This window comes from Ahaetulla prasina, chromosome 12 (assembly GCF_028640845.1).
Source record: "Ahaetulla prasina isolate Xishuangbanna chromosome 12, ASM2864084v1, whole genome shotgun sequence".
Taxonomy (NCBI): Eukaryota; Metazoa; Chordata; class Lepidosauria; order Squamata; family Colubridae; genus Ahaetulla; species Ahaetulla prasina.
The window spans coordinates 2,979,563-2,998,625 of record NC_080550.1 but is presented as its reverse complement, the minus strand read 5'-3'; the positions used below and the strand labels follow the sequence as shown (position 1 = coordinate 2,998,625).

At 41.1% G+C, this 19,063-nt stretch overlaps 1 long non-coding RNA gene across 1 annotated transcript; it reads left to right on the top strand.

Moving 5' to 3' along the window:
• The first annotated feature begins 2,457 nt into the window (after positions 1–2,457).
• On the top strand, positions 2,458–17,131 carry LOC131184337 (uncharacterized). The gene is made up of 3 exons (XR_009151954.1): positions 2,458–2,592; positions 2,715–2,804; positions 17,028–17,131. It is a non-coding gene; the product is annotated as an uncharacterized LOC131184337 (long non-coding RNA).
• The last annotated feature ends 1,932 nt before the right edge of the window (positions 17,132–19,063 follow it).

Here is a 19,063-nt window from a genome sequence, read left to right as displayed (position 1 = left end):
CAGACATTTCATGACCCAACTAGGTAACGTGATCAATGTTAGACAGGAGTGGGGTTTATGGAGTGAAGCAGGTGAAGGACTATGGGGTCCTGGTTGGCTCTTTTCTTGCGGATGTTTCATGACCCAACTAGAGAACATCTTCAGGAAAGAGAAGTGCAAGAAAACAATCAAGTCCAGAGACTCCACAGCTCAGCCCTGAGCTTCCAATGTTCTCCTCTATTGGTGGCTTTTTAATTGTTTAAAGGCCACAACTTTTGCTGTTGGAAACTCTCGCATGTAAAGGACATCCCTCAATCTTATGCTGGATGGTCATAAAGCCTGCAAAAAGACCCAGTTTCTGGATGAATCCATGATGAACAACTTGTACATTGCAACAATCACCTGTCTGCACCAAGGGATCTTGCCTTGCAATCCTTGGATCCGATTTCCGACGCTTAGCTGATCGTTCAAAGATATTTGAACAGGAAAACTCTCAGAAATCCATATTTAGAGATTAAACTGGGAGACCGAACAAATGCACTGGAGATAAAGAACAGCAAACCAAATTCCATTTGAGTCTTGATGAAGGTATCTTTTCTTTTTTGTACACTTAGAGCATAGGCACCAAGACCAATTCCTTGTGTGTCCAATCACACTTGGCCAATAAGAAAAAAAAATCTAAAAAAATAAATAAATTCTAATTCTAAAAAAAATTATCCCCCCCTCTCAAAAAAAAACCCAGCCCCTACAAGAACCCCTACAAGAACTGGGATATCTACGGGACCGCCTACTGCCACCGGTAGCCTCCCATCGACCAGTGCGCTCTCACAGAGAGGGCCTCCTTCGGATACGTCAGCCAGACAATGTCGGCTGGCGACCTCCAGGGGGAGGGCCTTCTCTGTGGGGGCTCCTGCCCTCTGGAATGAGCTACCTCCTGGGCTCCGTCAACTCCCCGACCTCCGGACCTTCCGCCGCAAGCTGAAGACGCTGTTGTTTCGACGTGCAGGACAAGCTTAAATGTAGTTTTAAATTGGGGTTTTAAATCGGGGCTTTTAAATGCATTTTTTAATTGTATTTAAAATTTTTAGGCCGTATATTGAATTAGTTTTTTATACTGTTTTTAATTTGTATCATATGTATTGTGGTTTTATTGGCTGTGAACCACCCTGAGTCCTCCGGGAGAAGGGCGGTATACAAATTTAATAAATAAATAAATAAATAAATAAATAAATAAATAAGAACTGACTCATATCCCAGAGACTGGATAACCCTTTGTCTCATTGCTGTGGCTTCAGACCAGTGGTGAAATGTAAAATTTGTTGCTACAGGTTCTGTGGGCATGGCTTGGTGGGCGGGGTGTAATGTGACTAGGTGGGCATAGCCAACTTTTTTTTTTTTTTACTTTTAAAAGCATTTTTTCTACAACCTCTTCGGCCGAAGAGATTGTAAAAAAATGCTTTTAAAAGGCTCCTCTGATGATCCCAGTTGAGTTGCCTGATCGTCAGAGGCTTTCCTTTTCTTTTAAAACCATTTTTTCCCTGCCTTTAAAAGAAAAAAAAAAGCCTCTGACAATCCCAGCTGAGCCATGCGATCATCAGAGTTTTTTACTTTTAAAAGCATTTTTCAGCTGAAGAAAATGCTTTTAAAAGCATTTTATTTACAACCTGTTCGGCCGAAGAGGTTGTAGAAAACATGCTTTTCAAAGGCTCTGACAATCCCAGCTGAGCCATGCGATCATCAGAGCCTTTTTTTTTTACTTTTAAAAGCATTTTTTCAGCTGAAGAAAAATGCTTTTAAAAGTAAAAAAAAAACCCCTCTGATGATTGCGCGGCTCAGCTGGGCATGTGGGGGCGGCCAGGAATTTTTGCTAACCGGTTCTCCGAACCACCTGCTGTCATTGCTACCGGATCGAGTGATCCGGTCCGAACCAGGAGCACTTCACCCTTGCTACAGACATTGTAGGTGATCCATCACTGGAGGTTTTCAAGATGAGACTAGATAACCATTTGTCTGGAATGGTAGAGGGTCTCCTATTTGCGCAGGAGGTTGGACTAGACCTCTAAGTTCCCTTCCAACTCTGTTCAGTCTTCAAAATCAAAATTCCTGGCAAAGTACCGACCCATTTTGGGGTACCCTTGCAGTTGTTCCACCCCCTCCCCCCACCTCCAATGCGTAGCTTCTTCCCAAGTCCCACTCCTGCTTGTCTTTCAAGCAAAAGGTTTTTGGTTTTTTTTTAAGGAGCATCTGAATCTTTCCTGGCCCTCATTGGTTGCTCTTGATTCCAACCAAGCCAAACCAATAAGAATATCAAATGTTACTCAGGTGGGTGGTCTTAACGATTTTACCATTCTCTCCGTAATAAACCCCAAAGCCCCCGTGGGTTGGCTCTCATTAATTGGGAAGACTGAAATTTGTTACACATGAAATAACAGACCAAACCACCGAGTTGTTAGCAGCTTCGGGAACAATGTCGGGAAGGTAACATCATGCCACCGATTGCGTCCATGCCAAACGTCTTGGGAGACCAAAAATTTAAATCTGATGATTAGTTTTTCCAAACCGTTTTCCTTCCCAAACAAAGGAGGCCAAGAGAGCTGTAGAGATTGGCCTACGGTAAGGGGCAACCTTTGGATTCTTCAATTGAGCATTGAGTAAACAGAGGGACTGGTGTTCGGTTGCAGCTCGCTTCTCCTTTTTTTTTTGGTCTAAAATTGGGAGCTTTTACTCTTTTGCAGGTGTGAGGATGGGATTTGCCTCAACCTGATCGCCCAAAACATCTGGAGAGACCTCAAATTCCCAAATTTCCATCCAACTTGGAATTGGAGGTGAGAAACTCTTCCTTGCACTTAACATATTTTAAGAAAGTGCGCTTAAGTAACAGTGGATGATTTAAAGCTTTGCACAACTGACCTTAACTGATTTCCATACAGGTAATCCACAGCTGAGCTCAAAATGTGAAGCGAGACAATTGATAGGTGAATTTCACCCCAATTTGCAACCTTTCTTGACACAATTGTAATAATAATAATAATAATAATAATAATAATAATAATAATAATAATAATAATAATAATAATAATAATAATAATAATAATATCAGAGTTGGAAGGGACCTTGGAGGTCTTCTAGTCCAACCCCCTGCCCAGGCAGGAAACCCTACACCATTTCAGACAAATGGCTATCCAACATTTTCTTAAAAATTTCCAGTGTTGGAGCATTCACAACTTCTGCAGGCAAGTCGTTCCACTGATTAGTTGTTCTAACTGTCAGGAAATTTCTCCTTAGTTCTAGGTTGCTTCTCTCCTTGATTAGTTTCCATCCGTTACTTCTTGTTCTACCCTCAGGTGCTTTGGAGAATAGCTTGTCTCCCTCTTCTTTGTGGCAGCCCCTGAGATATCTGAACTCTGCTATTATGTCTCCCCTAGTCCTTCTTTTCATTAAACTAGACATACCCAGTTCCTGCAACCGTTCTTCATATGTTTTAGCCTCCAGTCCCCTAATCATCTTCGTTGCTCTTCTCTGCACTCTTTCTAGAGTCTCCACATCCTTTTTACGTTATTGTTAAGTGAATCACTGCAGTTTAGTCAGGAACACAGTTGTTCAGTGAATCTGACTTCCCTATTGACTTTTGCACGTCAAAAGGTCTCAAGAGGGGATCACGTGACCCCGTGACATGGCAACCGTCATAAATATGAGTCTGTTGCCAAGCGGCCAGATTTTGATCACATGACCGTGGGAATGTGCAAAGCTTGTAAGCAGTGGTGGAATCCATTTTTTTTTACTACCGGTTCTGTGGGCATGGCTTGGTGGGCGTGGTGTGGCTTGGTGGGTGTGGCAGGGGAAGGATGCTGCAAAATCTCCATTCCAATCCCACTCCAGGGGAAGGATATTGCAAAATCTCCATTCCTACCCCACTCCGGAGCCAGCCAAAGGTGGTATTTGCCGGTTCTCCGAACTGCTCAAAATTTCCGCTACCGGTTCTCCAGAACCTGTCAGAACCTGCTGGATTTCACCCCTGGTTGTAAGTAGAAAAATGGTCCTAAGTCATTTTTTTCAGCACCGTTGTAACTTTGAATGGTCACTAAACGAGCTGTTGTAAGTCAAGGACTATCTATCTGTCATTATCTAAAACCTATTTTTCTCAATGAATAAGGCAAGGCTTCCTACGTTAAAAAAAACCTCCTAATATTAACATTTGTAGTTTTTCTATCAATTCACTACTTTTTTCTCCCCCTTTTCATTTGCATATTCATAAATCTTTGTTGGAATTTTCTGACTGCCTAACAAACTTTCGAAGCTTGAAGCTCGTAGGTTTAAACTACAGTGAAGTGATGCCTCTGGTTATGCAGGCCGTTGAAAAATCCTTTTGTGTGCCTCGTTCTCTCGTGTTTCGACCCATTCCTCTATTTCTAAACCCGCAAGCACGTTTCCATATCATAATCATAACCTTTCCTTACTTTTTTTTTTTTTTTTTTTTAAAAACACCATTCCAATCTGGGGAGACAACAATTTTGGGCGGTTCTGCATAACAGAGGTTGTCATTGTTTGGAGGCAAAGAACCAATTGATGGATGGCAGATAATCAAAGTGACAGCCTGGCTTTGGCGCAAGCAATATTTACCTTACATCTGTCACTTAAGACATTTTACTGCCAATCGGTTTCCTTAAGAAGGCTAGTTAGAACAATAGGGGTCTTTCTGTTTAATTCCCCCCGATTGACTCGGGCGTACGCTGACAAAGTTCGCCCTTTATGTAATCCTCAAAGCATGTGTGGTTTGCCTTAGCCAAGTTTTGAGATATGTATCCCCTGGTGTCAATGAGCTGGTGGGGGAGGGGGGGGAGAGAGGGGGAGGCCTCACATCGTGGCCAGATCATTGAAGGTGGTCCCTCATCATCTACTGGGCTGAGCACACAATTTGCTTTGTCCGAAGTTGAGGTGTCAAGAGTGATAGAAATTAATTTCCAGCCTTTCCCTGCCCAGCTGCTGGAGACGGATCGGAGGTCTTTGACGGTTCAACATTTGACCGATGTTCTCACATCTTTCCTAGCTGCGAAGTGTTTCTGCAAAATGAAGCCCCTTTTCTCAGAGGGTTCGCTGGATGCCATCTCTTTGGGCTAGTGAGATCAAGTTTAATAATATGACTCAGAGAAGTCACAGTCAAGGGCACAAAATAGAGGAGAGCAACAACAATCGTCTAGGTCCTTTTCTACGGTTGGTCAACCTTGGCCAAATTCAAAAGTGAACAGAACAGAATCCAGCATTCACTCACCTGCTCTGTATTTTGAAGTATTTTGATATCCAGTTTCTAGAGAAAAGTATAAGAAGCAACACAGGTGTCCTTATGAAGATTGTGGGTCCATGGAGATTCTCCATCCTCCAGGTCATGGTTGTCCCAAAAGTGCTTTTTCCAAAAGGCAGATGGACTTCCTTGGTTTTGTTATTCTTTGAAAACTTTTTGCTTCTCAGTTCTGAAGAAATGAAGAAGCTTCTTGGGGCGAGAAGAGAAATGTTTTTGAAGAATAATAAAACCAAGCAAGTCCAGCTGCCATTTGGAAAAAGCACCTTCGGAATTGTGAGGACCATAATTTTGCCAACTTGCTCTAGCTAGTTGACAAATTGGCCTTGAGTTTGGAAACACCACAAACATTTCCAGTTTTAAAGCAACTCATCAGAAATAATTGAGCCCATCATGAAAAATAAAGCAAAGACGAAGTTTCTGATTAAGCAAAACCAAGTCAACACAAACAAACACTCAAGTTGTTTAGAAGAGTGCCAAAATGAACCATACTTGCCTCTTTGTATGTTAGTGTTTTTGTATGTTTCACGCCACTATAATATGAAATGCTTCACATGCAATGAGGGAAACCACTCTATTCTAAGTTTCAATGACATGGAAAAATTACGCACCACACAAAATATCCAAATTATGATGGATCTGAGGAACAGCTAGTGAAAGTTTTCAGCAACATCCTGCTCATTATCTTATAGTCTGCCCTGAATTGAAGGGTCTTGTTCACTTTTTAAGATAGCGACAAAGAGAAGTCCTGTGATTGGACAATTTCACTATGAAAGTTGCATTACATTTTCCAATGTGAATACACGAGGACCACAAAGAAAATGAAAGTTGGAAAAAATCCTGAGATTTTGCCAAAGTAACCAGCAGATTTCCAAGGCACATCTGTCAATGCATTTATTCTGGAATTTCCTCTGCCTGTACTGTAGGATTTAATTTTTCCACAAACCCTAGTATTGTCCTAGACTGAGGATCACATTATTAAGGAAAAGATGTTGGCCAACATTTCAACTTGAACTTTCCTAACTACTACTACTACTACTACTTCCTCCTCCTCCTCCTCCTCCTCCTCCTCCTCCTCCTCCTCCTCCTCCTCCTCCTCCTCCTCCTCCTCCTCCTCCTCCTCCTCTTCTTCTTCTTCTTCTTCTTCTTCTTCTTCTTCTTCTTCTTCTTCTTCTTCTTCTTCTTCTTCTTCTTCTTCTTCTTCTTCTTCTTCTTCTTCTTCTTCTAAAAAAAATTAGAAGCAAGGGCAAAACCCCAAAATATTTGGCCACTTTCATCCCTCTAGCAATAGACAGTCTTTTTCTTTGGAGAAGTGGGGACGAATTTATTCTTCTTCTTCTTCCTCCTCCTCCTCCTTCTGTCATTGTCAGAGGAGTGAGCAAAAGAGAAAAGAGAGAAGAGGGAGAGAGATAAAGAGAAGGAAAGATAGAAGAGAGAGAGAAAAAGAAGGAGAGAGAGGAGAGAGAAAGAAAGAGAAGGAGAGAGAGAGAGACAAGAAAGAGAAAGAGAGAGAAAGAGAAGGAGAGTGAGCGAAAGAGGAGAGAAAGAAGAGAGAGAGAGAGAATATATATATCAAGCTTCTCCAATTTGCTGAAATTGAAATGGAGATGGTCTTGAGTCATGCCTTTGGTATGCAGTTCTGACTTCAGGCCTTTAAGCAGGAGAAATGACAAAAGAAAAGTTTGCGAGAGGGCACCACACCACAGGCCATCCAAAGAACAAGACAAGAAGAGGTTGAAAATATCAAGAATGAGAAGAAATTCTATCCTAACAGCTTTCACTCGGGGAGGAGGTGAAGCTCATGTAACATGCCAAGATAGGTTATGTCCCAGCTCCCACTGATATCAAGAGGAGATTTATGGATTTCAGCTGGAGCCTGAGACGTTATTGTCCAGTTCTTCACTAAGCTCACACACAATGAACTGTCATTATGTGGATAGACCGAAGCTCACCAGCTGAATCAAAGATTGAAGGGTGTGCATGTGTGTTTAGGCAGAACAAAGCTTTGTCCAAGGGTGTATGCAAAGAGAAACTTCACAAAAGAACACTGAAACTCTTTAGATCCATAATTAAAACAGAGAAGATAATGTCCAGGGTGTTTCATTCATATTTTTGTTTCAAATATTGGGCTTACTGGTTTACTTTGATTCTTAAAATATATGCTGGCCTGGCCTAGCCTCTTCTTTTTCCCTTCCATTCTCTTTCCTTTCCTTTCCTTTCCTTTCCTTTCCTTTCCTTTCCTTTCCTTTCCTTTCCTTCCCTTCCCTTCCCTTCCCTTCCCTTCCCTTCCCTTCCCTTCCCTCCCTCCCTCCCTCTCTCTCTCTCCTTTCTCTTCCTTCCTTCCTTCCTTCCTTTCCTTCTTTCCTTTCTCTCCCTCCCTCCCTCTCCTCCTCCCCCCTCCTTTCCTTTCCTCTCCTCTCCTCTCCTCCCTTCTCCTCTTCTCCCTTTCCCTTCCCTTCCCTTCATTAATTTGTATGTAATAGGTTGCATTTTACTCTCAAAATGCTGAGCAGGCATACTGCAGTAAGACATGTTTTAGAAATATACATTAAGAAAATGAGGAGCCACCTTCAATGGTACCTGGCTAAGTAAACTACAATTCCCATATTCCCTAGTTTACATGGCCAATACGGAACTTGTGGATTGATGATCAGATTCAGCGTCATCAGGGGAAATTTACATTCTCGCTGTGGTTGCAGCTTTGGAAACGAACTATAAATGGCTGTTGATCCCTGCCTATGAAATGCCACCCCGCTGCTAGTTGGCCATCCAGATGCCATTCCTTCAGAGAACTTGTCAGACTGTGGTGGTACCAGTGGAGAGAAATATACTTATTAGCAGGGTGCCAGTATTTAGATGTGGGCAACTTTCAAGGAGATAATTCTTCTCCTTTTGGAAGATTGATGTGCAGTGTTTCTATCCTGAACATTTCTCTTCCATAAACCATGTCATAAGTTTCCATTTTTTTGCGGTGTCTCTTCTTCCAAATGCTACCATTTTCCCCCTAAAGATGAGCTAAATGTCCCTCATGCTCTTCAAGGAACCCTTTTGCCTCACAGAGCAATTCAGACGTTAATCTTCTGACTTATGAACTGTTGTCTGAATTGGAGTCACTAAACCCTACTCAAGGGAAGCCTTACGTTTATTTATTTTTAGAAAGCTAGTTACTTGTATATCACGTCCCATCTGCCTCTATCTTGAGGCAGTCGATAATCAACAATTCAGGTACAGAATACAAACAGCGAATTGAAACGTCTTAAAAGAGTAGAATTATTTCCTCATTTTTTGCAAGTGGGAGAAAGAATCCTCAAGCCAAACCATTCAAGGAAAGTCTTAGATGAAGCGGGAAGCCTTGAACTAAACTTACAATTTTGTTAATTGTGGGTGTCTCATGCCTTTCTGCAAGGGACTTCCAAAGGTGATTTTTTTTTCCCACTGGACTTCTTTGTTTTCCTTTGAAGACGTTTCGCTTCTCATCTGAGAAGCTTCTTTGGCTCTTGACTGGATCCTTCCCTTCCCCACTATCCAGCGAAGCGAAACATCTTTAAGCAAAACCAAGAAAGTCCAGTTGCCACCTGAAAAATCACCTTTGGGACAACCATGACCTGGATGGCTGAGAATCTCCATAGACATTCTGCAAGGGAGTATCTCAGAGTTTAGGTGGTTTCTAAGAAGTCCTACTTGTGAGTAATAGGTACCTTTGCTTCTCAGCATCCTCCTATGTTCCTCATTATATCGTCTTTATCACCATATTTAGATACTTTGAAATGTCGTTCTTCTTCTCATGATTGATGACGCTTCTGGAGGATAGAACAATTTTAGTATCATAGGTAGGACATGTATTGACCGATGCAGGGAAGACCTTTGCTGTCACCCACAGACATTTTGGGAAAGGTGTCATTTTTATACTTTGAGCGGTCCTATGATGGATGGGTCTTCTATTTGTGTTTTGTTTCGCTAAGGTCAAATGTGTTTACTGTGGAATGATGTAACTAGGAACATTTTCTCGCAATGCTGTCTCGCTGGCGTACAAATGGCTTTTTATGTCAACGCCTATAATTAAAAGAGAGGTGGGCAAATCTTAATTATAACTCCTATTTCAGTCTTTGCTTGAAAGTGTCCTCTGTCGTGCCAGATGTCACTCTAGGGGTCTTTCCCCCACCCCAAAAAAATGCTCTCTCTGTTCCACATCATGGCGACATCAGGAGTTTGTGGCTGACCACGAGAGGGAAGTGGTCAGCTTGATTCATTTGAATTATTGGTGTATGGGTCCCATTGGCTCTGACTGCCTGGAAAAGGAGAATAGCTATATCCATGCCAGAACCAGAAATGTAGAACAAAGAACAGCCTCTGATGAATGGACTAGGAGCAAAAAAGTATCAGGGGATCCATGCACTCCAGGTGTGCATCCTTCCATGACTCAATTCTTCATTGCTATCATCATCGTCATCATCATCATCATTTTCATCATTTATCATTTATTATTTTTGCCTGATGAAACACTGAAACCAAGATTCCAAGATCCAGTTTCCAACAGGTTATTTCCAGGAATTCAACTTGCAAAGAGAAATCAGAACACATCCGTCTTCCCCAATTATAATAATTCACCTGGGTCAGTTATCAGGGATGTTAATCTCATTCTTGTATAGTTCTTCTGTGTAATTTTGCCACCTCTTCTTAATCTCTTCTGCCTCTGTTAGGTCCCTGCCATTTTGGTCCTTTATCATGCCCATCTTTGCATGAAACGTTTCCAGAAAAAATAATTGCTACCAACTTACCTTCCATTGAGGACCTGTATACTGCACGAATCAAGAAGAGAGCCGTGAAAATATTTGCAGATCCCTCGCATCCTGGAAATAAACTGTTTCAACTCCTACCCTCAAAACAACGCTATAGAGCACTGCACACCAGAACAACTAGACACAAGAACAGTTTTTTCCCGAAGGCCATCACTCTGCTAAACAAATAATTCACTCAACACTGTCAGACTATTTACCGAATCTGCACTACTATTAATCGTTTCATAGTTCCCATCACCAATCTCTTTCCACTTATGACTGTATGACTATAACTTGTTGCTGGCAATCCTTATGATTTATATTGATATATTGATCATCAATTGTGTTGTAAATGTCGTACCTTGATGAACGTATCTTTTCTTTTATGTACACTGAGAGCATATGCACCAAGACAAATTCCTTGTGTGTCCAATCACACTTGGCCAATAAAATTCTATTCTATTCTATTCTATTCATATCTCCAATTTTCTTGAATAGATCTCTGGTCCTCCCTATTCTATTCTTTTCTTCTATTTCTTTGCACTGTTCATTTAAGAATGCATTCTTATCTCTTCTAGCTATTCTCTGGAATTCTGCATTCAACTGGGTGTATCTTTCTCTTTCTCCCTTGCCTTTCGCTTCCCTTCTTTCCTCAGCTATTTGCAGGGTTGGACACAACTACACAACTAACAACAACAACAACAACAATTATGCCTACAGATATAATAACTAATAAAAACGGGACTGGTAACCACAAATATCTGGAAGGTGTATGTCAGTTTACAACAATCTCTACCATGAATTTGATGAATCAAGGAACTGACTCAGAATAAGCCATGTGTATAACTCCTTTCCCACTACTAAGAGAGTATAATAATGCATTTTTGAAAATCATAGATACAGAAATTGTCTTGTTCCTAAATGGATTCCTATTATATATATAGGAATCTTAGAATTCCTTAGCTTAAGGAATTTTCTATCAAGCTGAGAAAATGCAAAAATATCTAAGGCATTTGGCCACTGAGTTCCAGTCTGAGTGTCAGCTTCTACCTTTTTTAAAAATCCTTTTCTCTGCTTGTTCCTTTTCAACAGCTTTAGATTTTCCTGGTGAAACTATTCCAACCATCCTAGAGAAACTGATGAAAGTTTAACAAATGTGATATCCTTCAACCCAGAGTTCCGCCATACATTTCATTCAGTCTCCAACTCATTGTTTTTACTACATTTTTTTTTCAATTTTCTCCCAACATGGTCATATTAATAATTATCCTAGCAAGGTTTATATAAAAATGTCTGGAGATATTTATTTTTTTTAATGGGTAGTCTTGGCAGCAGCTTGGAAGCCCAGCTTATGAACCCGAAAGGGAGTGGATGGGTAGATGTGTTCTTTGAGAAACCACCCTCAGGGCTCAAACAAGTCATTCCAAATGCCAATGAAAGCTGCACTGAGTCTTGTCAAATTTTCTAGCATTGGTTCAGACCACACAGTGATAAGCATGCATACAAAAGAGTCTATCTGATTGCGGTTTGTCACACGGTCGTTATTGTTCCACTATATTCCACTATAATATTCCACACTTGGAATACCGCATCCAGCCACAATATTAAAAAAGACATTGAGACTCTAGAAAGAGTTCAGAGAAGAGCAACAAAGATGATTAGAAGACTGGAAGGTAAAACATTTGATGAACGGTTGCAGGAACTGGGCATGTCTAAGTTTAATGAAAAGAAGGACCAGGGGTGACATGATAGCAGTCTTCCAAAATTTGAGGGGCTGCCATAAAGAAGAGGGAGTCAATTTATTCTTCAAAGCGGCTGAAGGCAGGTTAAGAAGCAATGGATGGAAACTAATCAAGGAGAGACCCAACCTAGAACTAAGGAGAAAGTTCCTGACTATGATAAAAATCAACCAGTGGAACGGCTTCCCTCCAGAAGTTGTGAATGCTCCAACTCTGGAGATTTTTAAGAAGAGATTCGACAACCATTTGTCTGAAATAGTATATAGGGTCTCCTGGCTTGAGCAGTGGGTTGGACTAGAAGACCTTCAAAGTCCCTTCCAACTCTGTTATTCTATTATTACTGTAGTAGTAGTAGTAGTAGTAGTCAGAGGTGGTATTCAGCAGGTTCTGACCAGTTCTGGAGAACCGGTAGTGGAAATTTTGAGTAGTCAGAATTTTGACAGTCAGAACAATTAATGAGTGGAACAACTTGCTTGTAGAAGTTGTGAATGCTCCAACACGGGAAATTTTTAAGAAAATGTTGGATAGCCATTTGTCTGAAATGGTGTAGGGTTTCCTGCCTGGGCAGGGGGTTGGACTAGAAGACCTGCAAGGTCCCTTCCAACTCTGTTGTTGTTGTTGTTGTTATTATTATTATTGTAGTTCAGAGAACCAGTAAATGCCACCTCTGACTGGTCCTGTCCCCATCTATTCTCTGCCTCCTGAGTCCCAGCTGATCGGGAGGAAATGGGGATATTGCATATTGCATTTCCATATTGCAGAAAATATGACTTCAGTAACAGAGTTGTTAATGCTTGGAATACACTACCTGACTCTGTGGTCTCTTCCCAAAATCCCAAAAGCTTCAACCAAATCCTATCTACCATTGACCTCACCCCATTCCTAAGAGGTCTGTAAGGGGCATGCATAAGAGCACAAATGTGCCTACCGTTCCCGTCCTATTGTTTTCCTTCGTTATATCCAGTTAATATAGTTATTACATACTCATACTCATATATATGCTTATATGTTGTATAGTTGTTTCATGCTTATGCTTATATATACTGTGTGACAAAATAAATAAATAAATAAATAAAATTTTGCAGTAACCTTCCCCTGGAGTGGGGAGGGAATGGAGATTTTACAGTATCCTTCCCCTGCCACGCCCACCAAGCCATGCCACACCCACCAAGCCATGCCCACAGAACTGATAGTAAAAAAAAAATTGAATTCCACCACTGGTAATAGTGTATTGATTGATCATACAGATACCTAGATGTTTAGTATTATTATTATTTTTTTTAAAAAAATAAAGTCTTAAATATCCAAGACTTACACCCTGCTGTTGGTATCATAAATCCATCCACAGTATATGGTTCTTCTAAAGCAGGGGTCTCCAACCTTGGTAACTTGAAGACTTGTGGACTTCAACTCCCAGAATCCCTCAGCCAGCAAAGTTGGCTGAGGAATTCTGGGAGTTGAAGTCCACAAGTCTTCAAGTTGCCAAGGTGGAGACCCCTGTTCTAAAGCATGCATTTTTTTTAAAAAAAATGGTGCCATTACTTCTGCCTATTTTGGCATTACGATACTCAAATCCTTGTTTCCTTGCATCCCGTATTTTTTCCGAAAAGGTACCAGCGCTTTTTATAATGAGGCCTCACGCTGAGCGCAATTAAACCCTACTGTTTCCAATCAGGTTTAATGTGAGGATAAAGTGAACGCTCCCTGAGATTCGAGAGGAGGATAATTTGTCAGTAATAATAAGTGTAGACAAACAGGATGTTCTCCAGTGCAGTAACCTTGATGAGAACCAAATGTGTTCTTAGGGATCATGTCTAAATTCTGAACTATGCCTGGATCAGCCAAGCCCAACAACCTCCAGATTCTGCTGAGTTTTTGTTTTCTTTCCTGGAACATTTTACAGCCAATTCCCAACCAACATGGAGAAGAAAAATCACAGGAGCAGCTCACTTGTGCGGTTATCATCAGCCAACTCTTTATTAGTTTCTTCAAAATTCTGCTTTATAGCCTGGTTAGATGTCTCCACGTTCAGTCTCATAACCTGTCTGGGAGAAAGCCTGAAAGAAGAGAAGAGAAGAGAAGAGAAGAGGGAGGAGGAGGAGGAGGAGGAGGAGAGGAGAGGAGAGGAGTGGAGAGGAGTGGAGAGCTGTGGAGAAGAGAGGAGAAGAGAAGAGAAGAGATGAGGAGAGAAGAGAAGAGAAGAGAAGAGGGAGAAAGAGGAGGAGTGAAGAGAGGAGAGGAGAGGAGAGAAGAGAAGAGAAGAGAAGAGGAGGAGTGGAGAGAAGAGAAGAGAGGAGAGGAGAGGAGAGGAGAGAAGAGGAGAGAAGAGGGAGGAGGAGGAGGAGTGGAGAGAAGAGAAGAGAAGAGAAGAGAAGAGAAGATTTTTTCCAGGAAGTATTGTTGGAAGGGGGTTGAAAATGGGAACTAAAACTGGTGACATTTTTTTTTATCAAGTTCTGGAGGGAACTTATGTTCAACTAGTGTCTTCCTCAATTTATTATCTTAAAAATGTATTCCTGGACCCCTTTGCAGTGTAAATAAATAATTCCCTGCCCTGTTCACTGAGCAAGACATTCCATCCAGATTTATAGCTGCCCATTAAGCGTTCCCTTATCAAGAAAGCAAACTGGCCATATTTCTTTCTGCTAGACCTTTCCCTCGCCCTCAGCCCTCCATGGAGTCCTTCACCTAAACAGGTGAGCTTGGTGGAAACCTCTGGATTTCAGAAGTTCAAAACAATGACCAGGTGGCAATAATGAGATGTCAAAACCTCCAGCCTTTTGTCATCTAGTTGTCGCAGCCAAGATCTGCTAGCCCTGAGGTAGGCAGGGCTCCAAGCAAACCTTGGATTACCGCCAAGCCAGAATTGTAGAAATGCCTGTGGTACCTCAGTGGACACAGAAGCATTTCTGCAAATATCCCTATTGTGGCTTGGCGGGGGAGTGGGGGGTTGCTTTGCAGAAGGCCACATTCCCATGTTTGTTTGTGTTTTAATTAAACCGTCTTTTAGGAAAATGAAATTTGCCGTGGCAAAGAAATTACGGGTATCAAGAGTGGTAGCGAAAGACACATGGGGGGGGGAAGGGAGGGGCTCTTGTAGGCATCTTCCAAGCTTGCTAAGAGTGACTCCCCAGGATTTCAGCTAGGCAGGAGTGTCTGTGGGAGGGTGGGCAAAAGAATTCAAGATGGTAGCGATGCAACCCTGCATTTAGGCACCAACACCTTTGATCTGCTTTGAGGATGGAAAGGGTTAGGGCTTTGCATTTTCTGCCTCTTTCTCTGCCTCTAGCTCTCTGTGTCTGTCTGTCTGTCTGTCTGTCTCACTGTGTGTGTCTCTCTCACATACACCAGCCTCTGAACTGCATCTATTTTCTGTATTTTTTTTCCTCTGCTTTTAAATGGGTTTTAAAATTTAATTTATTTAAATTTAAATTTAAATTTAAAATGCTTTTAAATTCCTCTGCTTTTAAATGGGCCTCTGGTGGCTCAGACTGGTAAGACAGTCTGTTATTAACAGCAGCAGCTTGCAATTACTGCAGGTTCAAGTCCCACCAGGCCCAAGGTTGACTCAGCCTTCCATCCTTTATAAGGTAGGTAAAATGAGGACCCAGATTGTTGGGGGCAATTACGTTGACTTTATATATAATATACAAATGGATGAAGACTATTGCTTGACATAGTGTAAGCTGCCCTGAGTCTTCGGAGAAGGGCGGGATATAAATGCAAATAAAATAAAAAAAATACTAACTCGATGCTCCACCTAAGTTTCTATTATCCAAATTGGTTTGGAACGAAGTTTAATTTCTTATTAGACAGCAATTCTTCTCAGCTTTTCCTGGGAGGATGCTTGGAATTAAAATTTAGATCTGCAGAGAGAACAGAGATGCTATCCCTTAGGTAAGTTTTGATTCCCCCCCCCCCCATACCTATAGGCTTGGAAGAGTCTCGGGTCAATTTTCAGGATGAGCATTCATTGCTCATAGCTTACTTATTACCAATAGTCTGCTTTCAGCATGACTGCAATTATCTAGAGCAAGGGTTTTCAACCTTGGCCATTTGATAAAGTGTGAACTTCCTCTCCCAGAATTCCCCAGCCAGCACTGGGTTTCTAGAGTTGAAGTCCCCGTGTCATCAAGTGGCCAGGTTTAAGAAACACTGCTCTAGAGCCACAATCCTCTAGAGATTATGGTGTTGGAGACCCAAGTTCAAGAACAGTTTCCATCATTGAAGTTCTCCTGGTGACTTGGGGCCAATGCCACCATCCCAACGTACTTCACCGAAGAAATACGTGGGGAAATTTGGAGACTGACCAGTGGTGGGTTTCAATTTTTTTACTACCGGTTCTGTGGGTGTGGCTTGGTGGGTGTGGCAGGAGAAGAAGACTGTAAAATCTTCATTTTCTCCCAATCAGTTGGGATTTGGGAGGCAGAGAATAGATGGGGGTGGGGCCAGTCAGAATTTTTACTACCGGTTCTCCGAATTACTCAAGTTTTCCGCTACCAGTTCTCCAGAACTGGTCAGAACCTGCTGAAACCCACCTCTGAGATTGACCACAACCTAAGCCTTCTTGAACTCCAACAGAAAAGAAGAAAACTGAAAGAATGGATGGATTATAATCCAAGATAATCCCAGCCATTCTTCCTTCTTTTATCTCATCCCTTTTCGTTTCATGCTACCTCCAGGGTGGTCAGAGAGCCAAAAAACAAAAACAAAAAAAAACACAACTTCCCAGGAATCACCCATTGGTGTCCATCTTGTCCTGCTCATGACAGGAGCCACATCTCCATCTGGCTTTCACAGCTTTCCTAGGCCACTTGTTTATTTTCCCCTCTTCCCAGCCCGCCCTGGCCCTGACCAAATGCGAAAGCAAGCCTAGAAAGAAAGGAAAAGAAAGGTGCCGAGCGTTATTTATGGGCTCACAGGAGGGGGTTTTCAAAGCCCCCGTTGAGCAGAGATCACCCTTCACCTCCAGGCTGAGCCTTGGAAAGCCAGCCATCCGTTATTCTGTCTCTTTGGGTGGAATTGGACACAGAAGGGTTCCAAATGGTCCTAACCTGGGCTCTCGGGGCTGGGAAGAAAATTCAAATTTTAGCAAGCAGGTTCAGAGGATGCCCCTTAGTTAGGGGAATTTAATTTAAATTTTTTTTAGAAGTTGTTTTGGGGAAAGGCTAAGATTAATTGGCAAGAGACTGGTTTTGTTTTGTTTTTTAATTTTCCTTTGGCTGTTTTGAATAGCTTTCCACCGGCCAGATTTTGAACCTTCAAGCAACTTAAGGAAAAGGAACTCTGGCAGAAGGCTTCAGCGTGACCTTTTAAAAAATATAACTGATATGCCTTAAATGCAATGGACAGAATGTACCAAAAACTAAGCCATTCCGAAGGTAAAGAGGCTTACTCTCAAACATAATAATGCAACATGTTTCTCAAAGGTGCTTTTTCAAAAGGTAACTGGACTGATTTTTTCCTTGAGGAAGAAGGAGAAGATGTTGCACTTCTCATCCAAGAAGCAAAATTGTCTTCTTCTCCCTCAAGAAAAAAGAAAAGAAAAAAGAGTTCAGTTGCTTCTTGAAAAAGCACCTTTGAGACAATTATGACCTGGATGACTGAGAATCTCCAAAGATAGATAGATAGATAGATAGAATTTTATTGGCCAAGTGTGATTGGACACACAAGGAATTTGTCTTGGTGCATATGCTCTCAGTGTACATAAAAGAAAAGATATGTTCGTCAAGGTACAACATTTACAACACAATTGATGGTCAATATATCAATATAAATCATAAGGATTGCCAGCAACAAGTTATAGTCACACAGTCATAAATGGAAAGAGATTGGTGATGGGAACTATGAGAAGATTGATAGTGGTGCAGATTTAGTAAATAGTTTGACAGTGTTGAAGGAATTATTTGTTTAGCAGAGTGATGGCGTTCAGGAAAAAACTGTTCTTGTGTCTAGTTGTTCTGTTGTGCAGTGCTCTATAGCGTCGTTTTGAGGGTAGGAGTTGAAACAGTTTATGTCCAGGATGCGAGGGGTCTGTAAATATTTTCACAGCCCTCTTTTTAACTCATGCAGTATACAGTGCACAAGTTCAATGGAAGGCAGGTTGGTAGCAATTATTTTTTCTGCAGTTCTAATTATCCTCTGAAGTCTGTGTCTTTCTTGTTGGGTTGCAGAACCGAACCAGACAGTTAAAGACAATGCAACAGCATGAGTTGTTCTACAGCTTTCAATTTTCAAACTCTGGATCCCCCTGAGGTTACAGAATCCAAATGCGCCTCTTAATCCATTAGCCATTGTGCGTGATAAGATGCCAATGCACAATAATATGGCAGAAAGTCCCATTAAACAGAGCAAGAGTGAAGTTTGAGTAAGCATAGCACAATTTGTTGACTTGTTGATTAATTACGAGGATTACAGTGGACAAATGAGTCAATTAAATCCGCATAAATCTCAAAGGGAAATCTTTCTAAAACAGCAACCCAAAAGAAAGTATTTATTATTTTTAGACCGCATTAATTTTGCAACCGATAAGACAATTTCATAATCAATTTGCTGTTTCTTTCGCAGAAAATCTTTCTTTCAACATTTGGTCAGTTGCGTTTTTTATGCTCTTTTCTAAAAATAATAAGCATCAGAAAGTTTACTTTGCAAAGTCTAGGAAGGTATTTTTAATTGAAAAAGTCTCAAACATTTAAAGAAATATTTAATGTTGCAATTAAAAAAAAGCATTGGGTTCATACTAGATTTGCTGCATTTGAATTTAGCCATTATGGTTACAAACTATGATTTAGGGCTTAATGTGAAGTGTGAACCTAGTCAATAAAGGCTTATTCAACAAAGTGCAGTTAGCAAACGATGGCTTAGCATGTTTTGTGACCCCAAGTTATCTCATATTGTAAGAAACTGGAGCCTAATTTGAGACGCGACTGCAGAGAAATAAACTATACCGCTACATATAAAATAAAATTAAACTGTGAAAAAGACAGAGATCAAAAAGACAAATGGACTCAAAAATCTACAAGAGAAGAGCGTTAAAAAATAAATTATCCCAGGACTGAAATCTAATCGTTGTACTAGATCAATAAACATAACATCCTATTAGGATTAATTATATTCCAAATTGCAATTCTAATTACTTGATTTTCCTCTGTTTAATATTGTCCCTCTCACTGTCTTTCCAGACTTCACAGTATAAATGACAACATATATTTTTTTTTAAAGGCGAGAAATATTTAGGAATAGCAGTCTTGGAATTCATCACCGCTGAAACA